Source organism: Nomascus leucogenys, chromosome 19, assembly GCF_006542625.1.
Source record: "Nomascus leucogenys isolate Asia chromosome 19, Asia_NLE_v1, whole genome shotgun sequence".
Taxonomy (NCBI): Eukaryota; Metazoa; Chordata; class Mammalia; order Primates; family Hylobatidae; genus Nomascus; species Nomascus leucogenys.
The window spans coordinates 22,260,049-22,272,184 of NC_044399.1; positions in this window are offsets into that span (position 1 = coordinate 22,260,049).

Sequence of the window (12,136 nt, forward strand, 5' to 3'; positions counted from 1 at the left end):
AAATAAAAAAGAAAGGGAGAACATAACTAAAAGTGCACAGCAATATGATATCGACTTCAGCCTATCACTCTGGCCTGCCTTTTAACAATCTGCACTCTCCTCTCCAAACATAGACCTTTTACCACAAGGGACACAACACAAGGACCCCTCCAGTTACTGCCTCTATTCCAAAATCTTGAACCTCTAACTGATCTACAATCCTCTTCATCAGGTCTGCAGCTATACCCAGCTTTCAGAAGATGCAGTTTTGAGAGGTTCAAAGGTTTTGTAGCCCAGCCCTGTGGTCTACAATTCCTTCAAAAGCTTAGTAAGTTTGGCACTTGGCATGTTTGTGCCCAAGTAACCTCACCCAAACTTCTTTTATGGACACCTGCTAAATTTGGCTTTGGATACCAAAATCAGTATTGATCCTATACCTCTCTCCCTCATTTTAATGGGGATAACCTATGCAAGTTCTTAGTTAGATACAAATATTAGCCTGATTTTCTGGCACAAAGCTGTATCCTTTAGTTTGTCTGAAAGTCTTAATGATAGGGCTTTTATGAAAGGCTCTGGGCAAATAGCCTTATCTCCGCTCTTTGTAATTCAGAAGCACTCATGTTTTCCCACACTGCTTACAAACTTTCCAATTCTTGTTTGTATTTATCTTTTTCTTGTTATGCTTTTCTAAAACCAGCAAAGAGTAAATAATACACCAGAACATTCTGGCTCTATCTAATTGCCTTCCATAGAGTTACAGTCTCCATAGGCACATCATTTGCTTTCTAAGTTGTCACGGATGATAATTTCACCAAAGAGTTTCTATAGCATAATAAGTATCTCCTGCTTTCCAGCCTGCAATATCTATTTCTTCACCACCCAGCAGCCATGCACTGGGCCAATGCCACTTATTTTAGGCTTTTGTTATTTCAGAACACTTCTTCCAACTAACAATTTTTTTTATTAATTAAGGTCAAGTAAAACTACTCAAATAAAATATGTGCTTATTTCACCTTCATAAAATACAGTATGGGTAGGTAGTCTCTGCTCTATAGCATGATCCAGGTGCCTAGCCAATGGGACATTCTGCCAACTCATCAGGTATATCTGAGATTGCTACCACTGTTGCCAGGTCCAGCTAGCAGAAAGATGGGAGTGAGTAGAGAAATATTGGGAAACATAATGTCTAGCTGGGTGGTCAGCTGCTCAGAAAGAAAGGAGAAACAGATTTGAAAGAAAAACCTGCAATCTAGAGTACAGGATCAAAATCATGATATATACAAAAATAATGTGATATATGATGTGATGATATGTTCAAATGAGTTTCCACAAATCTTACAGTTTAACAGAAAATTAACAAATTCATGTCTGCAACACAGATCATTTGTTCTTTAATGTTACAAACAGTTCAGTGGCTTTTAAAAATGTAGTGATTCAACTTAGAATGAATAACCCAGGATATCATGTTCTTGGATACTAATAAAAAAGGGAAAACAGTAACAGCCTAATGAATCTCAAGGAAAAAAATCAGTAACCTTATTCAATTGTGGAAGAAGTTTTTATATTATAATCATAAAATAAAAAAGAGTGGGAAAATGAGATATTTTGGCATAACTTCAAAAAACAGTGGCCTGGATGTTTATCATATGACCCAGTAATAGAGCTTTATAATGCTTTTGACTAATATGACTTGAAATAATTAATCAAAGATACAAAATTCAAATATGTATTATTAGCTTCCCAAAGCTTTCAGATTTATGGAGTTAAAAGCAATGGAAAGTCTTTGCTAAGATTGTTGGTACTAAAAAATCCCATTTTACTGAATCAAAATTAAAACTTAAAGGTGGATTTATTTTAGGTAGTTCATTTAATTGTTATTACCTGCATTTTTATATATATGTTCTTCCTTCTCCTATCATCCTTTAAGTGACCAATTTTTCTAGTTTTGTTGAGTTTTCTTTCACCAAAGGAATCTTTTTTAAAAATTAAATTAACTTTAATTTAATTTTAGTAAGAACAGTTAAAATGAGATCTACTCTAAAATTTTAAGTGCACAATACAGTATAATTAACTATAGGGACAATGTTGCATAGCAAATCTCTAGAACGTGTTCATCTTGCATAATTGTGCCTATATGCCTGTTGATAAGCGACTCTCCATTTCCCCCCCATTTCAGGCTTGGCAACCACAATTCTTCTCTCTGATTCTGAGTTTGACTATTTTAAACACTTCATGTACATGGAATCATGCCGTGTTTATCTTTCTGTTCCTGATTTATTTCACTTAGCATACTGTCCCCAAGATTCATCCATTTTGTCACATATAACAAGATTTCCTTATTTTTAATGCTGAATTATATCCAAATGTATATATATTCCACATTTTCTTTATCAGTTCATCTGTTGATAAACATTTAGGTTGTTTCCACATCTTGGCTAATATGAATAGTGTTTTAATGAACATGGGAGTGGCACTATTAACTCAAGATCCTGATTTCAATTCTATTGAATGAATATCCAGAAGTGGAATTGCTGGATCATATGATAGTTCGATTTTTATTTTTTTTTCAGGAACCTTCATATGTCTTCCAAAGCAACTGCATCACTTTGCATTCCCACTAATAGTGCACAAGAATTCCAGTCTCTTCCCATCCTTGCCAGCACTTATTACCTTGTTGTTTTTGTTGTTGTTAATAGCAATCCTAAGAGGTATGAGGTGATATCTCATTGTAGTTCGATTTACATTACCCTGGTGATTAGTGATGTTCAGCTTCTTTATGTCTACACACCTGTTGATCATTTCTAGGTCAGCTTTAGGAGAAGTATCTATTCAGTTTCTTTGCCCTTTTCCAAATTGGATTATTCTTTTTTTTTTCTTTATTTTTTTTTAGGGGGGTGGGGGGGGCTGTTGAGTTAAAGGAATTTCTTTTATATTTTAGAAGTTAACCCCGTACCTGATATATGGTTTAGAAATCTTTTTCCCTCTGTGTAGGTTGCCTTTTTACTCTGTTGATTGTTCTTTTGCTATGCAGAAGCTTTTTAGTTTGTTGTACAGACCAGCGGAACAGAATAGAGAGCCCCCTATCATCTCACGCGTATATGGCCACCTGATCTTTGAGAGAGGCACCAAGAATACACACTGGGGAAAGGATAGTCTCTTCAACAAACAGTGTTGGGAAATCTGAATATCCACATGCAAAAAAAAATAAAAACAGACCCTTATCTTCCACATACAGAAAAATCAACTCAAAACATATTAAAAACTTAGACATTGATCTGAAACTGTAGAGCTCCTGCAAGAAAACATACTGAAAAATCTTCATGACTTAGTATTGGCAATGAATGTGGCACCAAAAGCATGGGCAACATAGACAAGTGGGATCGCCAAAGCAATCTTAAGCTCTGCTTCTTCCTCCGTGTTCACCACCTTCGGTCTCTTCCTCTCCCAGTGTCCTCCCTATCCGCGAACTCCAGCTACCACTACAGTAGCTTTCTTCTCCCAAATTACAGCCAAAGTTCTTGAAAGAGACATTTTTATTCCCTGTGTTTAATTCTTTACTTTCTCTTTTCCCATCAGCTTTCTAAAATTTGTCCTCCAGCCATAGCACTTCCTGAAGGTGCTCTCACAAGGTCATTAAATATTTCTACTTCCTTAAGTTCTGTGTATATGTCTTCTGTTTTCATTTTACTCAATCTTTTCGTATCTTTTAGCATGTATGACCTATGATCTACTCATTGGTTACTGTAACACTTCATTTTCCCTCTTTTCCTCCCTTGTTTCTGGTCACTTCTCTGTTTCTTTTGCTGGCTCATCTTTACCTACGTTTAGATGTTGATATTCCTCATGACTCAGTTCCTGGCCATCATAAAAATCTCATGCAGCACATTCTCTTTAGGCAATCTCATCCTTTCTCATTATTTCAATTTCTTCGTGTACCTTCATGGGTAACAAATGTATACATCAGGCTCAACCTTCTCTTCTGAGCTTCAGGGGCTAGTATCCATCTGCCCACATGATATCTTCTCAAGGATGTTACTATGATACTTCCAACTCGGTATGCCTCACCAATACGGTCAGCTCACCTAAGTTTTGTTCTCTTGCAGTGTTCCTCACCTCAGTAAATGACATCCCCCTTCACCAAGTGGCTCGCTTCAAAAAACTACACGAGCTTTGCAGAGGCATGCCTTGGATATTTGGCACCTGAGTAACATCCCCCCATCGATCCAACAAAATTGTTTTCAGTAATAATCATGAAAAAAATGAATAATGACAATGATTACAACAGAAACTCAGAAAGTGAAAAATAAAATATTTTAATTAAATGTTGTGGTTATGCTAGAAATTAAATAATTCATATATACATGATTTTTAAAAGTATATAATAAAAGGGAAAAGGGTAGTTGTTTCGTATTTTAAGGAACTTAATGTACTTTTTAAAATACTGAAAACACTACACCTACATATTAGTTGTTGCAAAAATTAATAATAATATACTTTTTGTTTCGGAGCCTTATATTCTACAAATTTGTTGGAACTTAAATTGCTCTTCACATATTCATGTTTAATAGAGAGCATAACAGATTTGTCCATTTTTCTTCACTCGTTGATTGAATAACTTTTTAAATCAATTTTAATTTTCAAATTTTTTTAATGTAAAGTAACCAATATACAAAGTTGAGAAAAGTCTTAAAGGACAGATTAGGCAGGAGATTCATAAATATTACATGTCACACGAAAAATCCAGGAATTGCAATTCTGCTCATGTAATTGTTTCTTCGGAATCTATTCTAGCAGGTTTCAATTGTCCCACAGTCAAAAAATTTTAAACATAAATAAAAACTTAAAATGGTCACTGAGAGTGACAGAATTTAAATAATTCAAGTTATTTTTCTTCATCTTTACTATCACTGTGCTGTCATTCTTTATGTCACATGTATTGCTTAAATTTAGGCATGTGTAGTACAAGTGAGTTGGAAATACAAAAAGTGCCCAAAATGAGCTGAAATGATTCTGCATCTTTAGGCATTTACTACTCAAATGAACTCACGTGCCTGACTTCGTGTGCATGAGGTATGGAGAGCAGCAGTCTAACTGAGAATTCCAAATTAACTTCCTTTTAGATAGACAGTAAAAGACAAATTATAAACAGGTTAATTTCAAATTATATATATGTAATGTTATTCATATCCTGATTATGGTAATGATTGCCTAATATATATAATATATATATATACGATTGCCTGAGATATATATATATATGTGTGTGTGTATATATACATACACACACACACACAAAAAAAAAAACTTTAAATCCCTCTCGTTACTGTTGAGTTTTATTTATATATATATATAGTAAAGATATCATATATATAAATAACCACAGTGTATTAGTCCATTTTGACACTGCTATAAAGAACTTTCCTGAGACTGGGTAATTTATAAAGTAAAGAGGTTTAATTGACTCACAGTTCTGCATGGCTGGGGAGGCCTCAGGAAACTTACAATCATGGCAGAAGGAGGAGCAGGCACGTCTTATCTAGCAACAGGTGAGAGAGAGAGAGAGAGACCAAGTAAAGGGGGAAGAGCCCCTTATGAAACCATCAGATCTCATGAGAACTCATTCACTATCATGAGAACAGGATGGGGGAAACTGCCTCCATGATCCAATCACCTCCTTCTCATGACAAGTGGTGATTACAGGCCCCTCCCTCAACATGAGGGGATTACAATTTGACATGAGATTTGGGTGGGGACACAGAGCCAAACCATATCTATCACCTAGTAACTTCCCTTCATATATATAAAAAATTTATACATCATAATATATAGATATAGATATATAGTGTGTGTGTGTGTGTGTGTGTGTGTAAAATTAACACTAACCACAGGAATTGCTAGAACTTAGACGAATAAAATATTTTTCTGGAAGAAATGTTTTAGCACTGACATTGATTTTTGGTGTGATGGAGCTATTCGTATCCTGATTATGGTAACGATTGCCTGAATCGACACAGGTCTAAAATTTCATAGTACTACATATGAAATAAATGTCTATCTCTCTCTATATATATCTATATATGTGTGTGCATATTTATATACATGTATGAGATATATTTAATACTCATTACATAGGTGTATACCTTTGTCAAAACATATGAAATACTTAAAATTAGTGAATTTTATTATACATGAAGATATCAGAATTATTATGATTATTATTATTATTTTGAGATGGAGTCTTTCTCTGTTACCCAGGCTGGAGTGCAATGGCATGATCTCGGCTCACTGCAACCTCCGCCTCCTGGGTTCAAGTGATTCTCCTGCCTCAGCCTCCTGAGTAGCTGGGATTACCGGCACATGACACCACACCTGGCTAATTTTTGTATTTTTAGTAGAGATGGGGTTTCACCATGTTGGTCAGGCTTTTCTTGAACTCCTGACCTTGTGATCCACCCTCCTCAGCTTCCCGAAGTGCTGGGATTACAGGCATGAGCCACCACACCCAGCCAGAATTTTTAATTAAAAATTTTTCCAGAGCATAGTGATAATGAAAATCAGACACCTTAGTGGGTTTATTGTTGCTTTTAAGTATTCTACAGTCAATATTCCTCCTTTGTTGCCTAAACCCAGGGCAGATGGTTCCCAGCTCCCTTGGTATAACTGGATACTTTACATGTCTTACCCTTACTTCTGATATTCAAATGTCCCTAAAGACAACTACATCTAATAGTTTCAGTATTTTTCAATTTTACCTTTTATCTCCATTTCCCCTTCCAGCTTTATTCACTATCATATCCTGCAAGGACTTATGCATACATTTTTATATATGGAAATCTCTCAGCATCTATTCATGCCACTCTAATCTATTCTACACAAATTATCCTTAGTAATCTTTGTAAAAAGAAGAATTGACTATGGCATACCTCTTCTTAAAATATTTCAATAATTTTGCAATTATTCTTAAAGTTAAAATCCTATCCAGGACCTCAATGTCCTATATGAGTAGGTTCCTCCCTGCTCTTTCTTTTTTACCCCAGACCACTCTTGCCCTTGTTCTCTGAGCAATGGCCACAAGTGACCATGGGGACTAATTTTCTTCCTATCCCTCCCTCTTCACTGCACTCCTCACTACGCCTACCTCCAGCAGCCAGATCAGCATAACATGACCTTGGCTGAACTAATTACAAGTTCTGATGAGGAACTATAAATCTTGTCCAGGTAGCCTAAAGAAGAGAAATAGTGAACTTAGATTATCAGCAGCACTACTGGTCTAACAACAACTCTAGTTTTGTCCAGCAGAGAGAAAAGAGTACAATGAGAGTAGTTTTGATTCCTGGGTAATTAAATATAGTTATAAAGTAGGCCAACATCCCACACCTTTTAAGTTTTTATGAATGGCACTAAACTCTGTCAATCTATCTGGGAGTTGCTATTGTTGTTTCTCTGCTTCTTTGGATGGTACATGGGTATCAGATGGAGTGGGAAGTTTCAGTCCTTAACTTAACCTTTCCAATAATAACCGTTCTTACTCTCAAGGTCAAAGAACTCTGGTGAGATTTCTGCCAACTTCTGAGAAAAATAACCAATGGGTGGGTCTGTGGACACACTGGACCCATTGTGAGTCAGAACTGTGCCAGAACTCCATTTATCACCTGACGTTCTTATGTCTTTATTCTAACAGAAGCATGGTGACTGTGCTATGGAGCGCTTAGTATCAGTGTCAGCTCAGATCTAATATCCAATAGCTTTCAAGATTCAGGGAATTTCCTTTCCCAGGGTACTGCTAAGCATGTAAATGGCCAATGTCACTTCAGGAAAGAACAGAAGGAATTAGTGCTGTATACATTTGCTGTGCATTCCTCAGGGAAACCTGTCCTCTCCTTCAATTAATGGACTTGGATTCTGAAAGCTAGGTTAGATCTGTTTGTTGTTGTTTTTGTTGTCTGGTCATCATCTTGCCTCTAAAAACCATATGGTCTATTTATTAATGTTTTCCATAGATCCCTGCAGGCCAGGGCTTCTGGTTACAGTTCTGACCTTGATGTCCATTACTATAATTTATTCCACCTTGTCTCTCATGGCTCATTGCTGCCCCTGGCAATGGCCTCTACAATTTCAGGATTTTATAATCCTTATTAACTCTAGGGAACCTCGAGTCAGGCTGGAGTTACGGAAAACAGCACTACTGAACTTACTGGAGTTGACCCCTCACCAGCACGTTTCTTGTTGCCTTAGTGGAGGCCATATCCTCTGGGTTTATCCATCTCATGTGTTCCTGAGTCCAATACAATAAATCCATTTCAGCAGGTGCATGTCTTCTAATATTTTGATACCTTCCTTAATATCTGCCTAGGCAGTTATAGCACCTCCACTTTATTTAATGTGGGCCACAGTTTTTCCCAAGTTTGACCGGTGTATTAGGACAGTTCTTGGTTCCCTTGCCAGAATTAAATTCTGAATCATGGTAGAGTCGTATTTCTCAAATGTTAGTGTGCATTATATTCATATGGAGAGATTGTTAAAATAAAAGTTGCTGGGACCCATCCCCAGAGTTTCTGATCCAGTAGGTTTTTGTGGGCCCTAAGAATCTGCATTTCTAACAACTTCTCAGGGGATGCTGATCCTGCTTATATGGAAATAAATTCAGAAGCACTGGGTAGTGTGACATCCTATCTATAAAATCTTCCTTTTGTAACCTTATACTGTCTAGCACTCCAGCCAGTACCCATGAGATCTATTCCAAGGTTTGTTCTCCCAGTTTCTGGCAATACATAGTAAAATGATACTGCAGGTCCTTCAATGAATAATCCCTCTCTTCCTTAGCAGGGCTAGTAATTCCCCCATCAAACCATACTTAACTTGATCCTAGTGATTGATCTAGCGGCCAGGAGGGCAGATAGGGGCTAATCTTGAAGAGGAAAGGTATTGTCTTCCAAGATATCTGCCTTCACCAAAGCAAGGGAATTATCAGTAAGGGAAATGGGAACAAAATTAATTAGTGAGAAAAGGCAACGTAAGATTTGAAAAGAGAGGATAAAGGAATGATTCTGACTGCCAGAATAATTCAATCATGTCTAAAAAGGGCTTGGATGACTTAGTAATGAAGCAGGCAACCTTGGGGCTAGTCTTTAGGCAGGGGTAGGGATTACTATTTTCTGGCAAAAATAAGAGAACTATATCTACAGGGCCATAGAGTTCAGTGAAATCAGAAAGTATCTTATTCTTGAGCAATTAGATATCAGGATCAAGAAAATAAGTAAGTATATGATGATTCCAAATTTTCTGCTTTGTGTGACTGAACAGAGAATGAAGTGAAAAGAAGACAATGGCAGAGATTGGGAGTGAACACAAGTTGAGTTTTGCACCTGAGGTGTACCAACAGGAATATGTGCAATAAATAGTAAGATAAATGAGACTTGAGCTGAGCAAGAAATATGTTTAGGAGATACAGAGTTGGAAGAGGTATATCCTGTATGGTTGATAGATAGATAGACAGATAGACAGATAGATAGATAGAAGATAGATAGATAGATGATAGATGATAGATAGATAGATAGATAGATAGATAGATAGATAGATAGATAGATATACAGACAGACAGATAGGGATCAACAGATAGAAGGAGGAAGGCAGGATAAAAGTTGGGGACAGAACCTCAAGCAAAATACCCAGGACCAAGATGGATAAGTCCACAAAGGACAGCCTTGTAGATCAGAGCAAAAACGGGATAGCTAGGGGAGAGTTTGTGGAGAAGATTCTAGTCATTAATGGTAAAAGCTGAAGAAAGTTCAAAGAAGACACGCACTGCAAAAAGTTGCTGGATATTAAAAAATATGATATTTTGAGTTAAAATATTATGATATTTTGATGAAATTTACTAACACTGTTTCATAAAGTCTGAGTGTTTGGGAAGAGTGATGTTGAAGTCTGACTCCAGGGAGTAGGTGGAGCCATGCAAGGTGTATACTGTGTGTTTATTTGCTTTCTGGTTTTTCTGAGATGCTTGATTGCTAAGGAAGCTGCAGGGAAATGGGAATATTGGGAGAATATCTTTTATTCTGAAGTCAGACTTCAGAGAAAAAGAATCCTAATGGATGAAGTAGGTTGTGAGAGTTGAAAAAACAGACATACCCCTTAGAGTCTACAGAGGAGAAATAAAAAGGAGAAACCGGAAAGACATTGGAGCATTAGAAGTGGTCCCAGGGCTGAGTAATAAAGTCTCAAGAATTCCCAATAATTCTTCAACATAAAAAGAAGAGAACACTGTAAAGATTACAAGAAATATGTAAAAATAATACATAAGTTTTATCTTAATGCTTAATACTATATACAAATTTCAACTTATTATAAAATACCAGTGATAACTTCCCTTTGAAAAATGCCAAATATAAAACTACAATGAATTTTTGGGGAACTGTAGTGGCCTAAATTTCATTGCTTGCGTGTCTGTGGCCTTCTATTAATATATGACCTGAAAACAACTTACTTGGATCCTATGAGACTAGCCTTGTATAGAAACCTCTTTACTTAATATTTTTTAATATTACACCCTCCTCATTTTGTCAACAGCCAATTAAAAAAAAGCATATAAACTTACGTTAGCATAATCCATAAAAATCATCCTTGAATACAGCATACACCATGTCCTTATAAAAAAACATTACATTCTAATACTTATTTCTAACAGAAGTGTTTCTCTGTCTAAAGATGTTGTGTCTCATTTCATCAGACAATTAAGATAGTGTAACTCTTCTTGTTCTTTTTGTTGTAATTCCAAATAGCTCACCATTAATTTGTGCTTGACATATGATTTCTCCTTCTTATAGTTTTTGCCTATTTCAATAGTCTTATTTTAAAATTTTCTTTGATTGTGAACTCTTTCAAACACTTCAGAAGTATAGACAATAAACATAATATGTACATAAAAACATTAAGGTTAGATGTAGTGTTAAATTTGAATCAGAAACAGGATGGCCTATCCCCAGTCAAGAAGACTTGGATAAAGCACCATTTGAAGAAGCTTGTTAGGTTATTTAGATACAAAATGTGGAACTGCAACAGAAATGAATACCTGTCTATTATCAACAGTGTAAGATAGAGTCACCAAAATATTAGATTTATATTTTGGAATGCTTTTTCCCGGTTCTTAGGAATTCCCAACAGATGTGAATGCAATGAATATACACATTCACTCCTCAGTGACTGAAGAACCTACAGAAATCCATACAGGCCTTTTATCTACAGAAAGAAAGTAAAATAAAGGAAAATAAAAAACTGTTCCAATACAATGTGAATTCAGATAAGGATAGAGACCTCAGTTCATGACAATTTCTTCTTCAAGGCAATAGTGTAATGTCCATTTTCCTTACATGTGTCCAGAGATTTCAGAGAAAGGACATGTCTCCTACTGTTTTAAAAATAATTTCAAGGACTTTAGATGGTAGAGAGAAACTAATTGTATAAAGATAAAGCCTCTAGAGAGTTTTTGTTGATATTGCTTTCATGGAAGAGAAGTTTAAGACACAGTGATTATTAAAACAGGAAAACTCATCCATGCGCTCATTAAAGTAGATAACAAAATGATTTTGCTTAGAGCAACAAATGTGAAATTTCTTAATTTTCTTCCTAAACCATGTGACTCTTTAGCAGCTTAGATAAAAGAAGCAGTTAGAACAGATGAGCATTGGATCTCCCGTTAATGCAAAGTAAATTGAATTCTAGAGAATCTTGGTTCTTTCAAGTTGGCTGAGGGTGCCACAGTTCAATACAAAAACCATTATGCTTACTTACCACGCTACAAAGTCCTCCAAATCATTTATAAGGGCTGAGCCCGAACGAATGGCCCCAGGCTTGCCTGCTTCGTTCCCAATAAATCCAAGCCCTTCTCAGGCATGATTAAATTTTCCTGGCAGTCATATGCAGCATGCTTCCCCTCTCTCCTGTCTTTTCAAATCTTATAGTTGCCTTTTCTTGCTGACTACTTTCTTCCCTTTTTCCTTTATCAGGAACACCCTTCATTCTGGTCATCAACATTCACATTCCCACCATGCTTGGCACACACCCTAGGGCTGAGATATCCTACAGTCAACAGTGGTCTGCTGGGGAAGACTTAGCAATAAATCATAGTGGCCCCCCAGTGCATCCCTCTAACTTCTCC